Source organism: Triticum dicoccoides, chromosome 2B, assembly GCF_002162155.2.
Source record: "Triticum dicoccoides isolate Atlit2015 ecotype Zavitan chromosome 2B, WEW_v2.0, whole genome shotgun sequence".
NCBI lineage: Eukaryota > Viridiplantae > Streptophyta > Magnoliopsida > Poales > Poaceae > Triticum > Triticum dicoccoides.
In genome coordinates this window covers 700167818-700183171 of record NC_041383.1, presented here as the reverse complement: position 1 = coordinate 700183171, position 15354 = coordinate 700167818, and the positions used below count along the sequence as shown (strand labels likewise).

General features: G+C 43.7%; 1 long non-coding RNA gene and 2 pseudogenes across 1 annotated transcript; 1 reads left to right on the top strand and 2 right to left on the bottom strand.

Moving 5' to 3' along the window:
• The first annotated feature begins 1176 nt into the window (after nt 1-1176).
• Nucleotides 1177-2283, top strand: LOC119368381. The gene is made up of 3 exons (XR_005176621.1): nt 1177-1531; nt 1632-1803; nt 1907-2283. It is a non-coding gene; the product is annotated as an uncharacterized LOC119368381 (long non-coding RNA).
• Nucleotides 2284-3643: 1360 nt separating this feature from the next.
• LOC119361175 lies at nt 3644-8780 on the bottom strand (annotated as a pseudogene).
• Nucleotides 8781-9221: 441 nt separating this feature from the next.
• LOC119361174 lies at nt 9222-15055 on the bottom strand (annotated as a pseudogene).
• Between the last annotated feature and the right edge of the window lie 299 nt (nt 15056-15354).

The window sequence follows — 15354 nt, the reverse complement described above, 5'->3', positions numbered from 1 at the left end:
GGCAGGAGTAGCAACCGACTCAACGGCGGAAGCAAAAAATTCCAGGGGATGCAAAGGGCAGCAACGCCGAGCGAGGAAGAACACTCTTTTCAGTGGGACGTGGAGACTAAAAGATCGTATGGGCCAGGATATGGCCCTCTTCGACTGGGGGATAGAACAGAGCCGGCCCACTAAGCCACCTGAGGTGTATCACTTTTTCTTTCGTACGCACTATGGAAGCTGTAGCAAACCAAAAATACTGTAGCACGGGGTTTTTCGATCAATTTAAAAAATCTAAACAATTTATGAAAACACAAACTATTTTGGAAAATTCAAACAATTTTTTAAAATTAGTGGACATTTTTCTAAAACATTAATAATAATAATAATACTAATAATAATAATAAACATAAATATTTTGAGAATACAGACATTTTATATATTTTTGAACAAATACCGAAATCCCCCCCAAAAGAATTAATGTTGATCTTTTTTAAATGCAATTTTTTTGAATTGTCCAAACATGTTTAAAAAGGGAACTTATTGAAAAAGAAAAAAAGAAAAAACAAAGAAAAAGAAAAAAGAAAAAGAAAAAGAAAACATACCTGACCCAGACAGGAACCTTCCGAAGGTGCCAAAGCCAAAAAAAGGAAAAGCTAAATGGTCCGACCCACTCGGTCCCTCCATGTGCTTTCGCCGCAGTAAGCGACAACTATGAAACGCTAGGCTTTCGACCTCAGTTTGCGTGCAGCGAACACGCTGGCTCAGCCAGCTCGCGGTTGGCTGTTGCCTCCTCCTCTTTTTCCATTAGGGCTCCATTTGATTAAAAGGAAATTCCATATGATTTTATGGAGGGTTTGAATCCTTACGATTTTTTCTAAGTAGGTTGTTTGATCAATATGATGAAATTCCAAGATTTTTTTTCTAATGAATCATGTGCACTACATTTCATAGAAATCAAGCATCCACTTAATCTCTTTCTAAAATTCTTTGTTTTTTCTGTGGCATCAAACACTTTGTGCTAATCCTATAGTATCCAAGTTTTTATTTTTGTTGAAAATCCTATATAGTAGCATTGAGCTTCCGAACGGGTCACTGTTGGGCGTTGGCACGACGATGGGGCTTTAGGCCCAAACATATCTGCAAGCCACGGCCTCTCCGACCCTTTTCTGTTACACATCCGGGGAAAAGGTCCTTTCCCTGAAAAAAAAAAACAAAAAAAACTGCGAAAGCTCCTGTCCGGTCTCGCCGCCGGCCGGATGCTTGGTCTTCCGGCCGGCGGGTTTGGCCCACCGCGGTTCCAGTGCGCTCCAGGGACCGAGATCTGCCAGTTCTGCGCCCTCCTCTCCCGCGTCGATTCGTGGCATCAGGAGCATCAGCAGGGCCAGCCGAAGGAGGGCCTGCCCCCGCCACCGGCGAAGCTCCGGGCAGCTACGAGGAAGCGCTGCGGCCAGATCCGTACCGCAGAAGGATATTGCCGAGGTCGACGACGGTGCTAGCGCGCTGAGCTGCGAATGGTGCTGTGTCTACATTCGTTGACAATGCTGATGTGGTAAATGGCCGTGGGAAACAACAGGTGTCGTTCCCGTTTTCAGTTGGTGCATATGCAAATTGGACTCTCATGTTGTTCTGTTTTATTTTGTTATTTACAGGAGAGCGGGAATCCTGGGAGCACGGATGTAGTAGCGGCGGAGAAGGTGGATGAGTATGTAGATATTGAGGAGGAGATGCCAACCTCAACTTACCAATCAGTGGAGATCGAGAAGGGTGCCAAGGCCATGAGTGTCTCTGGTGGTTCGGGTAGTGGTTCTTCATCATCCAATGGTACTGTCGAACTCCCTGTTTATTCTTTCCCATTTTGACAAACATCATTTATTCTTCATGAACTAAACTTCCTGCAATGTTTCCCATTTGACTCTGTTTACAGGTTCAGGGTCAGGGAGCTCAGTGGACAGCACCTCAGAAGCTGGCAATGCTCGTTCTCTGGTGTAGAGGAGGTTGTTCTAACAGTAGGATTTGAGTAGGTGGATGATGTGATTACTTGTTTCTGGGATGTGCATGTCGGCTTGGATTTAGTTAACCTTGTTTCTAGTGGATGGCTGGCTTTGTGGGTAATCTCATAGCTCAGCTCGACTATGTCTATATAAGTGAAAAGTGGTGGTAGTTCATCTGGCCTTCTGATCTGAATGTGGCTTTTGTATTGATGTGTTTTGTCTAGCACATCTATTCTGTATGTGATTTTATATATGCTTATGGTTATGCGCGACGTAACTATGGCATCGGAGTAAGGAAATATTGAAATCATGGCTATCATCTTTGTCTTGTGATGTAGTATATGGGATATGAGAATGGCATATGCATGATATAATTTCAGTAGCCATGCAAGGGTGAGCTGAATGCGAATTTCCATCCCTGTAGTGTTGCTCGACTTTGTAAGATTATACTCACCTTTGATTTCAGAAGTGTCTAGCTATATTATTATGAGACACGTCAAGCTTAAACTGGCCTGTTACTATCCTGTAACTTGATAATTTCCTGTTGCTATAGGCTTTTCTTGATTATAACTGTTGGAATGTCAGTACCCGGTGCAGACGTGCAGGTGAGCTTTTTAGGGAAAAATGGTGCAGCCTAGCTGTTGCAATTTCCAGGAAATTAGATTGTTTATGTTTCTCACTGTAACACATTTTGTCCTTGCTAATGTTGAGCAATTGCTTAATGGTCGAAATGATTGATGCAGTTTCAATGCTGGTGTGAGATGAGGTGATAAGTTTCGTCTCCATGAATTGAAGCGATGAGTTGATGCTTCTTCTTCTCTGATCTAATCGTTCACTCGGGTAACTAATCCTGGGCTTATATTTGATAACAAATTTATTTGTGTTGCACATTCATGACCTCAGCTCCAGCAAGCTTCGGGCTAAGCTTGAAGAAAACAACCACCATAAGTCCGCAAAGCAAAACCCACTGACACAGTGATTCCAGACCAGGAGCAAATTGTGTGAAGATACTTGAAGTATCACCAAGTTTGATAGTTGAAGTATCACCAAGGTTAAAAACAAAAGCGAAGAAATTAACTTGTTAGGATATACCAAGATACAGTAGATAGCACACACACGCACACATGTCCATGTCTGCATCACACATATCAGAATATCAGAACAAAGGAAACTAATAATCAGTGTCGGTTGCTGACTTCTAACCGATATGAACATTTATGTAATTAAGAGCACCCCCAACATATTCTTATCGTATAAGACGAGAGCTAGAATGCTGATCTCTAAAGTTCATTATTGTAGCTGCAGAGCACATGTGGATGGTGTAGCAAGGAAATTCTGGACTAAACTAACTTTTGTAACAAACAACCTAACGAATCTTCCGGTTTATCCAATGTGGTTCTCTCTTTTCTAGTAATCATCTTTTCTAGTTGACAAGACGAGATGAATAACAAACAGCAAAACATGCCGGTTTACCTGTTACATGATATACAGTATATGTTTTGCAGCTTGAGTGCCTGCAGAGACAGCTCGTTCTGCAATGAGCACACCACACATTTATGAGGGTATGTCAGGCCTGAGGATGTATCGCACAAGATTGCCTCAAAAGCAACCCAGCTATATATATGATGTGTGTGTAAAAATATTGCTTAACATGGCCTCGAGTAATTAATTCAAACACATCCATCAATTTTGACATTTAGCTTGCTCGGTGGTAGCAGCCTGCATTCATCAGCTAGCTCCTTGTTGCACCACTGGATTGTCAGTTCTTCCAGCGAGAGTGGGAGGCCTGTTTCCGGCAGCCTTGAGATTCCCCTACATCCATCTACCTTCAAACTCTTGAGGGAAGGAAGGTTGTGCAGCACCGCAGGAAGATCTACGAGATCGGAACAACGATGAAATCCGAGCTCTTTCAGGGACTTGTGAAATCCGAGCAACATATTCTTCAAATCCGAGCTCGCTCTTGCTCATCGGTTAGGCTCCTCATTTCCACCAAACGATGAAGTTGTAGGCTTTGCAGGGAGGTGAGGTGCTTGCAGAATGACGTGGTAAGGACAGATGGGTCATCGATCTCAAGCGTTTCCAGCCGGGGGCAGAGCCCATAGTCCGGCCTTGAAAATCTCTCTAGAAATGGTGGCAAGCCAGGGCAATCTGATACATACAAATGCCTGAGTCTGCCAAGGCATTGCAACCCCTCCAGTGCAGTAAGCGATCCACAACCTCGAATAGTCAATTCTTCCAGTGTTGTGCAGGAGTGCAACTGTATAGATTGCAAACGTGGGCTCCACTGTACCGCTAAACTTTCAAGGCTGGTGCTATCTGTAGGAAAGCAAGGTTGCAGGGTTTCATGGGAACCGCTATTCCAGATTTCAAGTTGGCGAAGTGATGTTGGGAGGAGCCATCTTCCGTTGGCCTGGTCATCATTCCCGTCTTCATGCACCAAACCAGGGCACCATTTAATACTCAACTGCGTGAGTCTGCCAAGGAACTGCAAGCCCTCTAGTGCTGTGAGCGACCAACATGATTCTATCTTCAAATGCGTGAGTCCGCCAAGGCATTGCAACCCCTCCAGTGCAGTAAGCGATTCACAATCCCCAATCGTCAACTCCTCCAGTGCTGTGCATGAGTCCAACTGTATAGATTGCAAACCTCGGCACGTATGTACCTCTAAACTTTCAAGGCTGGTGCTATCTGTAGGAAAGCAAGGTTGCAGGGTTTCTTGGGAAGGGCTATCATCGATTTTAAGTTCACGAAGTGATGTTGGGAGGAGCCATCTTCCGTTGGCCTGGTCATCATTCCCGTCTTCATGCACCAAACCAGGGCACCATTTAATACTCAACTGCGTGAGTCTGCCAAGGAACTGCAAGCCCTCTAGTGCTGTGAGCGACCTACACCATCGAATCTCCAATTTTTCCAGCGCCGTGCATGAATGCAGCTGTATAGTATGCAAATCACGACCCCAATCTACCACTAACCTTTTAAGGCTGGTGCTATCTCTATGAAAGCAGGGTTGCAGTGTTCCGTGGGAATCATACTCATTGATCTCAAGTTCTTCAAGTGATGGCGGGAGGAGCCATCTCCCGTTCGCCCCATCATCACTTCCGTCTTGGTGCACCAAAGGCGAGAGCAGGTCAGGGCATTTCCGAATAGTTAGCTTCTCAAGGAAGGCGAATCCAGAGAAGCCTCCGCCACTCCGGCTCCAGTTAATAAATGTCAGATAAGGGCAGTACTTCATAGTTATCTTCTTGAGAGAGGAGGCGAGCTTTAATGGAATGTAAAAGTCTTCCTTTCTTGGTGACCATGCATCATCTGAATCTCCTGATGACGAGTGGACTTCATAGTTATCCCCTTCCACGTCTTCTCCCGATGACGAGCCCCCTTCCACGTCTTCTCCTGATGACGAGTCCTCCCCGACTGAGATATGATTTGATAGATTTTTCTCTTCCTCCTCCGTCGGTACCTGTACTGAATCTAAATTCAATTCCTCTAGATTCGGCGCATGTTGCAGCATCAGAGATAGCTGCTTCCCTGCTATTCCACATGACTCAATAGTGAGACTTCCAAGTGAAGGGAAGGCTGTCACATCTTCAACGGTAGGCTGCGTCACATCTGAAGAGAAAAGTTTTTCACACTCTTTTATTTCCAAACTCTTTAAAGAGATGAGATGACTAAAACCTTCGAACGAAAAAGACCTTAGATTTTTGTGACCACATATCTCCATCGATTTGAGGTTTCCAAGATTATGGAACGCCAAATAAAATTCATCCAATATCCTCAACTGATCAGAATAATCATCACTGTCGTAGACCCGATACTCATGACTGCACCCAATACATAAATGTTCACTGGATGATCTTTTCATACTTGAAAGTACGGAATCTCCATCGACGAGTAACTCAGAACAGGTGCTTGAAGGTGGAAGAGGTTTCAACACTTTCAAATGAGGGCAACCCCGCAGAACTAGTTTTCTAAGGCAAGGCAACCATGGCTTCTGCTCGATTTCAAGGAGATTAAACGCCTTCAGTGCTTTACAGTTCTTGATCTTCAGTACCCTTAAAGTAGAGCTCAGACCCTCCACGGAAGTGCTTGTGCATCTCACTAACTTCGGCATTTTAATTAAAACTAGTTCCTCCAGTGAAGGAACCAATACTTCTATTACTTCATGCATGCTGCTCAACTTCAGCTTTGTAAGAAACGGAAGACTTTCCAGAGATGGAAGTATTCTCCATCCTCCACAATCATCAAGATGAAGCGTCCGCAACGAGATAACTGAGAGATTGCTGGAAAGCCAAGTTGGTGAAGTAGTACCATTATAACCAGATATTTCTAGATGTTTCAAGTTCATATGTGGTTCAAGGCCCTCAAGCACCTCAGTTGTTGTATCCACAGAAGGTTCAATACTTGGGTCACTAACATCCATTGTTGACAGCTCATCACCGGTATATTCCTTCCAGGGCAAGTGCAGCTTTTCCAAGTGTTCTTTGTATCTCAGTCCTGCCCCATGAGCCTCGCCTCTACTTTTAACGTTACCCAGTTGACAAACCCCAAGTTGTACAAGCTCGTTCATGGATTGGAGTTGTGATATCTCAAAACCGCCAGAACAAAATCGAACCTGTATCTCTTGAAGTGATGTCAAGCTACCAATGTTAGCAAAGGAGGAGTATACTCCATCTTCTTGAACAAGATGCCGCAGGCTAACAAGATTATTGCTGCCATCAGGTATAGGGTCAATGTCCGAGTCAACATCTAATATCTGAAGATGGTACAGCTTGCTCAAACTTTGAGGGAAAGCCCCACCCATCTCATTTGCCTCGTGTTTTAAATAGCGAAGATGTGCATGATTTACCAAACTGCACATGAGGGAATTAAAATCAGCACATGTTGCAGACATTTGCAACAAACGCAAGTTCTGTGCCCTTTGGAATATATCAAGGAACGATTTGAAGAAAAAAAAGTCATAGCGCCCAAGTAAAACTAATGTCCTCAATTTCCTAACTGATGCAACTGTATTTCTCAGGATTTCTTCAAACTTGATATTGCGAGTGGGTCCAGGCAGATATTGGCTATATGCAGAAGTAGTAACAATTGACAAATGACGTATAGTTGGTAACATATTATTGCACTGCAGACCATCCATGGTTGCACACTCAGTCCTTGAAACCATCCTTGCAAAGTCGTGCATGAGACCAGATATAAAATACCAAATTTTACTGCCTGGAAACGATTCTTCTTCCTCTTCCTCATCCTCATCCTCATCCTCTTCCTCTTCAACTTGCTGAAAGAATCCCACGTTCACCAAATCATTTAGACATTCCCATCCTATCTCCTCTAATCTCTTACTTGAATGGGTGTAATTCAAAAATCCCTGAGAAATCCAAATATAGACCACATCCTTCCCAAGAAACCTATATTTGTCAGGAAATATAGAACAATATGAGACACATTGTTGTAAATGGTACGGCAGCTCATCATAGCTAAGCTTCAAAGCAGACATGATGCCCCCACTGAGTCCCAGCGATTTCCACTTCTCATTCTTGAGAATGTTACTCCAATGATCAATGCTAAGATTATCTCTTAACAGTGCCCCTGCAGTTACTGCTGCTAACGGATTGCCCTTTAACTTCTCTGCTATTTGTCTTCCAATAGTGCTTAGATTTTCCGTACCTTCATAGTTCCCAAAACCAAATGCACATGACTTGAGCAATAACCACATATCATCGTTTTCTAAAGCACCTAACTTGATCGGTTCAAGTGTGCTTAACCTTTGTGCAACAGACAAATTTCTGGTCGTGACTAGAATTATATTCTTCGCTTGACTTGATAGCAAAGGGTTCAACAATTTGTTCCATTTATGATAATCCATACTGTCCGAGACATCATCTAAAATGAGCAGAAAACTCTTTGCTTGGTACTCGACATGTTCTTTCAAGATCTCTTGAAGCTTCGCGAAGTTGTTAATTCCTTCATGCCTTTCTCGAGGAAAAAAGTCTAACATCTCCTTTGTGAGCTTCACTTCGTCAAATTTGCAGGACACACAAACCCATATCCTGTGGTGAAATTGACTTTTCACGTCTGGATCATTATACACAAATTGAGCAAGAGTTGTCTTTCCAACACCTGCAATGCCTACAATAGGCAGAACATTTACACCACCAGATTGGTTTTCAGTTATTGACTTTTTGATCTTATTCTTTTCTGCAACTCTGCCATAAACTTCCATTGGAACAAGACTTGATGTTGTTGGGTGCTGATCTGATGCTGTACTCAAGCTGTGATGATTTGAACTTGAAGTAGCGCTGGATCCATATGGCTCGAGAACTTTACTCAAAGCCCCCTGGATGTCCTGTAACTGTAACTTCTCAGTAATTTTAATTATCCTATTGGATAACTCAGCCTTGTCCCATTGGGCGTGTATGTTAGCTGCGGTGGTCTGCGTTGGATCCTCATTTGTTCTCTTTCTTTTTCCGTTGGACGACCTACCAACTTCAACCGACCTCACATTACAAGTAGCATCGCCGGTGCTGCAGTAAGAAAAGGATGGTGGGTTGGTTATCAGAAGAAATTCAGAACAACAATGGGCTCTCAAGCAGACGTATATAAACAATTACAACAAATTCGTTGAAGCAAGGTATAAATTCCTGCTGGTACCTTGAAGTGTTTGGGGGGTGCACTGCAGATTTATTCGTGCAAGTCACGGAATGCTCCTTCTCCAAATGTTTTTTCATAGATGAAGTCCCGTTTGTCTTCGTTTCGCAATTAAAATCCTTTCCACAGTACTTACATTTGGCCTTTGAACGCTTCCCGTCGACAGTTGTTTCTGTGATTGTGAAGTGTAACTACTCTTTTATCATAACTTCGCCGAACGGCCTTTTTTTTTAAACACTCGCCTGGGGGCGGCCCTGGGGGCCGACGGCTGGGCGACGACTCGCCCCCAGGGCCTTTCTTTGCGCCGGCTCACCCCCAGGCGGCGCTTTTAGACGCCCCCTGGGGGGCCAACGGCTGGAGATGCCCTAACAAACAGCAAAACATGCCGGTTTACATGATACAGTATATGTTTTGCAGCTTGAGTGCGTGCTGAGACGGCTCGTTCTGCAATTAGCACACCCCACATTTATGATGGTATATCAGGTCTGAGTATATATCGAACAAGATTGCCTCAAAAGCAGCCCAGCTATATACTTGTCAATTCCGAACGGAGTAAAAGTATGATGTGTGTGTAAAAATATTGCTTAACATGGCCTCGAGTATTAATCAATTAAAACACGAAACAATTTTGACATTTAGCTTGCTCGGTGGTAGCAGCCTGCATTCATCAGCTAGCTCCTTGCTGCAACCATAGATTTTCAGTTGTTCCAGCGAAAGTGGGAGGCCTGTGACCGGCAGCCTCGAGATGCCCCTACACACATTTATCTTCAATCTCTGGAGGGAAGGAAGGTCGCGCAGACGCGCAGGAAGGTCTCCGAGGTTATAACAGCTAGAAAACTGGAGCTCTTTCAGGGACTTGAGGAGCACAAGCGCTTGCTCTTGCTCATCTGTTAGGCTCCTCACATTCTTCAAATCATTAAATCGTAGGCTTTGCAGGGAGGTGAGGTGCTTGCAGAATGACGTGGTAAGGACAGATGGGTCATCGATCTTGAGTGTTTCCAGCCGGGGGCAGATCCCATAGTCCAGCCTTGAAAAGCTCTCCAGAAATGGTGGCAAGCCAGGGCAGTATGCTACATCCAAATGCTTGAGTCTGCCAAGGCATTGCAACCCCTCTAGTGCAGTGAGCGATCCACAATCCCCAATCGTCAATTCTTCCAGTGATGTGCAAGAGTGCAACTGTATAGATAGCAAACCTCGGCTGTTCCGTACCTCTAAACTTTCAAGGCTGGTGCTATCTGTAGGAAAGCAAGGTTGCAGGGTTTCATGGGAATGGCATTTACTGATTTTAAGTTGGCGAAGTGATGTTGGGAGGAACCATCTTCCGTTTGCCAAACCAGGACATGCTTCTATATTCAAATGAGTGAGTCTGCCAAGGCATTGCAACCCCTCCAGTGCAGTAAGCGATCCACAATCCCCAATCGTCAACTCCTCCAGTGCTGTGCATGAGTCCAACTGTATAGATTGCAAACCTCGGCACGTATGTACCTCTAAACTTTCAAGGTTGGTGCTATCTGCAGGAAAGCAAGGTTGCAGGGTTTCATGGGAATGACTATTGTTGATTTCAAGTTGGCGAAGTGATGTTGGGAAGGGCCATCTTCCGTTCGCCTCATGCACCAAACCAGGGCAGCATGATACATTCAAATGCGTGAGTCTGCCAAGGAACTGCAAGCCCTCTAGTGCTGTGAGCGACCCACACCATTTAATCTCCAATTGTTCTAGCGCCGTGCATGAATCCACCTGTATAGTATGCAAACCATAACCCATCTGTACCACTAACCTTTTAAGGCTGGTGCTACCTCTAGGAAAGCAGGGTTGCAGTGTTCCGGTGGAATGATAGTCACGGATGTCAAGTTCTTCAAGTGATGGCGGGAGGAGCCATCTCCAGTTCGCCCCGTCATCACTTCCGTCTTTGTGCACCAAAGATGAGAGCAGGTCAGCGCACTCCCAAATAGTTAGCTTCTCAAGTAAGGCGAATCCAGAGAAGCCTTCGTCGCTCCAGTTAATAAATGTTAGACCAGGGCAGGACTTCATAGTTATCTTCTTGAGAGAGGAGGCGAGATTTAACGGAATGTAAAAGTCTTCCTTTCTTGCTGATGACGAGTCCTCCCTCAGTGCTTTTAGTGAATTTAAATCCAATTCCTCTAGATTCGGTGCATGTTGCAACATCAGAGATAGCTGCTTCCCTGCTATTCCACATGACTCAATAGTGAGACATTCAAGAGATGGGAAGGCTGTCACATCTTCAACGGTAGGCTGCGTCACATCTGAAGAGAAAAGTTTTTCACACTCTTTTATTTTCAAACTCTTTAAAGAGATGAGATGGCTAAAACCTTGGAACGAAAAAGACCTCAGGTTTGTCGGACCACATATTTTCATCGATTTGAGGTTTCCAAGATTACGGAACGCCAAAAAACTTCCATCCAGTATCCTCACCAGATCAGAATATTCATCAATATCATTGTCTATATACTGATTAGCATAATCAATACCTAAATTTCCGCTGGATGATCCCACCATATCTGGAAGCATTGAAACTCCACTGATGAGTAACTCAGAACAGATTGTTGAAGGCGGAAGGGGCTTCAACACTTCAATTGAGGGCAATTACACATAATTAATTTTCTAAGAGAAGGCAACCATGACCTCTGCTTGATTTCCAATTTATTATTTTTCTCAAATAGATCAAACTCCTTCAGTGCTTGACAATCCTTGATCTGCAGTTCTCTTAAGCTAGACCTCATATCCCCCACAGAAGAGCATGAACATCTCTCCAACTTTGGCATTTCAAATAAAACTAGCTCCTGGAGTGAAGGTACAAATACTTCTATTACTTCCCACATTCTTCTCAATTTCAACTTTGTAAGCAATGGAAGACTTTCCAAAGAAGGAAGTATTTTCCATCCTCCACAATTATGAAGATGAAGTGTCTGCAAGGAGGTAACTGAGATATTCCTGGCAAGCCAAGTTGGTGAAGTAGTACCATTATACCCAGATATATGTAGATGCTTTAAATCCATATGTGGTTCAAGACCCTCAATCACTTCTCTTGCCATGTTTACAGAAGATTCAGATCTAGTGTCACTGACAGACTCGTTCTCTGAAAATGTATCATTCCAGGACAAATGAAGCTCCTCTAAGTGTTCTTTGTTTCTTAGTCCTGCCTCATAAGCCTCCTCCTGGGTTTTAACACTGTCAAGGTGAGACACTCCAAGTTGAACAAGCTCATTCATGGATTTGAGTTGTGTAATCTCAAAGCCTCTAGAAATTCGGACCTCAAAATCATGTAGCTCCTGGATAGATGTCATGTTACCAATGCTAGCAATGGAAGAATGGACTGTGCTGTGTGCAACAAGATGTCGCAGGCTAACAAGATTATGCAAGCCATTGGGTAGAGAAGTATCCCTGTTTGAGCCAACATCTAATACTTGAAGAAGAAGAAAAGTACTGAGAACTTGTGGCACAATCCCGTCTAAATCAAGTTTTAGATAACGAAGATGCAAAGGATTTGCCAAACTGCACAGGAAGGAATTAAAATCGGTGGATGCTGCCACTTGAAACAGATAAGTGGATGCTGGAGATACTCGCAGCAGGCGTAAATTTTGGGCCTTTTGAAATATATCTTGGAACAACTGTACAAAGAAATAGTCAAAGTTCCCAAGTACAACCAGTGTTCTCAATTTGGTAACTGATGTAACTGAATTTCTCAGATTTTCTTCAAACTTCTCATTGCGAGGAATGTTCCCATGCAGATCTCTGTTGTATGCAGAACCAATTACTATTGACAAATAGTGTATAGTTGGCAAGATTTTCTTACACTGCAGACCATCTATCGTCGCATATTCAGTCGCTGAAACCATCCTCGCAAAATCATGCATGAGATCACACATAGAATACCAAATCTGACCGTGTAGAGAGAATTCTTTTTCCTCATCCAATTCTTGCTGTTCTTCAGTTTGCTGAAAGAATCCCAGGTTTACCAAATGATTGAGATATTCCAATCCTATCTCCTCCAATCTCTTATTTTGGGTGCAATTTACAAACCCCTGAGAAATCCACATATATACCAAATCCTTACCAAGAAACCTATATTTGTCAGGAAATATAGAACAATACAAGAAACATTGTTGTAAACGGTATGTCAACTCATCATAACTAAGCTTCAAAGCAGGCATGATGCCTCCACTAAGTCCTAATGATTTCCAATTTTCTTCCTTGAGAATTTTACTCCAATGATCAACGGTAAGTTGGTTCCTTAATAGTGCCCCTGTAGTCACTGCTGCTAACGGGTTTCCCTTTAACTTTTCTGCTATTTTCCGTCCAATAGTGCTAAGGTGTCCAAGACATTCATAATTTCCATCAAAAAAAGCACATGATTTGAATAATAACCAGAATTCATCATTTTCCATAGTAGCTAACTTAATTGGCACCACAGTTCCAATCATTTTTGCAACGGACATTTTTCTAGTTGTCACAAGAATCACATTGCCATTGGCACTATGAGGCTTAAAGGGAGCCAATAGTTGTTTCCATCGGGCATCTTCCTTATCATCCCAGACATCATCTAAAATAAGTAAAACCCTCTTTGATTTGACATGACTTCTCAAGATCTCCTGAAGCTTCACAAAGGAGCCTATTCCTTCATAACTTTCTTGAGAAACAAAGCTCAACATCTCCCTTGTGAGCCTCATTTCATCAAAGTTGCGAGACACCCAAACCCATATCCTATGTTCAAATTGCCTTTCCACTTCTGGATCGTTGTACACAAGTTGAGTGAGAGTTGTCTTTCCAATACCTGCAATGCCTACAATAGGCACAACAATTACTTTGTCAGATCTGCCTTCTGTCATCATCAATTTCATGATGTGTTCCTTTTCCTTGACTCTTCCATGCACATTCCTTGGAACAAGACTTGATATTCTGAAGTGCTGATCTGATGTTATGCTCTGGTGATGATCTGAACTTGAAGTAGAGTCGGATCCATGTAGCTTGAGAATTTCAGACATTTCCTCTTGGATATATTGCAACTGACTAGCTATTTTTCGTATCCTGCCCGATAATTCAGGCATGTCCCAAGGGGTGACTGTGTTAGTCACATCAATTTGTATGGACTCATCCATTCTCCCTTTTCTGGTGGACGAGTCACCTATTAGAATTGGCGTCACATCCGCATTAGCATCGCCGGTGCTACAATAAGAAAAATAATTATGTGAATTGACTATTAGAACCACAATGAGACTTTAACTTAATGACTTCTATTTTAATTTTCGATGCAATGTATAGATTCTTTAGTTACCTTGGCGGGTTTCGCGACTGATCGTTTGGTCCAGGTTTGTTCTTACAAATCTTGTTATGGTTGAGCATACCTGCTGTCCCACTTGTTGGTCCACACTTGATCTCTGCGGGACAGTATTTACATCTTGCTTTCATAGGCTGTTCTTTTACTTCTTCTATGACATCAAAAAATTCCCATGCCTTGGACCGTTGCCTCTTTCCTTTTCTGCTGGATGAGCTGCCAATTACAGTAGGCTCACCGGTGCTGCGGTAAGAAAAGGATGGGGGTGCTGATTAGCAACTTTCTTTAAATGTACACCTGAGATTAGAAAGAATACTCTACTCTCTGTTCCCAATTTCTCTTTTAAGTACCTTAAAGGGTTTGGTGGATGTGCTCCAGGAGGTTTCTTTGTACAAGTCACAGAATGCTCATTCTCCAAATGATTTTTCATAGATGATGTACCGTTCTTCTTGGTATCGCAGTTAAACTCATTGCTACAGTGTCGACATACTGCTTTGACGGGCTTTCCGTTCTCTCTTTCAGTGATGGTAAAGTGTTCCCACACCACGGACCGTAATTTTCCAACAATGCTCTGCGATACATCAGCATCGCCCCTGGATATCTCATCGAATTGCTCAGCTACAAGCACAGCTTGGGGCTCGACCCTTGTAACTGCGCCGAAAGAAAACGTGGACCAGAAATTAGGCAAACCATTGCCGTCCTTGATCAGATACTATAAGATAAATTTATTTTTGGGAGCAATATAAGATCCAACTAATAATTAGAAAGGCTTGGATTAATAGGATCTAGAGGGATTTACGCTTACCTACTGGGACTGGGAGTGGGACTGGCTCGCTTGGATCTGCAGGTGCCGGCAGACCTTGGACTTGGTGTTGGAGCCTGTAGTAGTCGAGCTCGTCGACCACGTCGTCGGCTTCATAGAGCCGCTCCTCCAGAAGAGCGAAAGGTCCATCCAGCAGCTCGCTCCCTACCCCTCTGCCCTTGGCAGCAGTGACCACTATGTTGACTCTCCGGATCTCCGACTTGAGCTTCTGGATGTCATCGGCAAGACCGACTTGCCGAATCCAGGCGTCGAGCTTGTCGATTTGAAGGGTCGCAGAGATGGTCTCAACCAGCCACCCAATCGCGGCCGCCATCAGATCCGGCAGAGGATGTTCGCTGGCTGGAGATGGTCTCTGGTCAGTGGAGAGTGTGTGGGGAGTCGAGGCTCGAGAGTGGGCGGGCAGAGAAGAAACAATATACAATGCGCCGCACCGAACGCGGAAGGAAGGAGGGAAGCTAGGCGGGCGAGGAGAAGAAAACACCACGCTCTCAGCTCGGTCGATCGTGGAGCACAACACATAAAGCTCTATGGGCTACTTTTAAAAAGGAGTTCGGCCTGTCGATATTCACAAGTTTGGGCCAGGCTATAGTTCTTCTGTTGATTTATATATATCGCTGCAACTT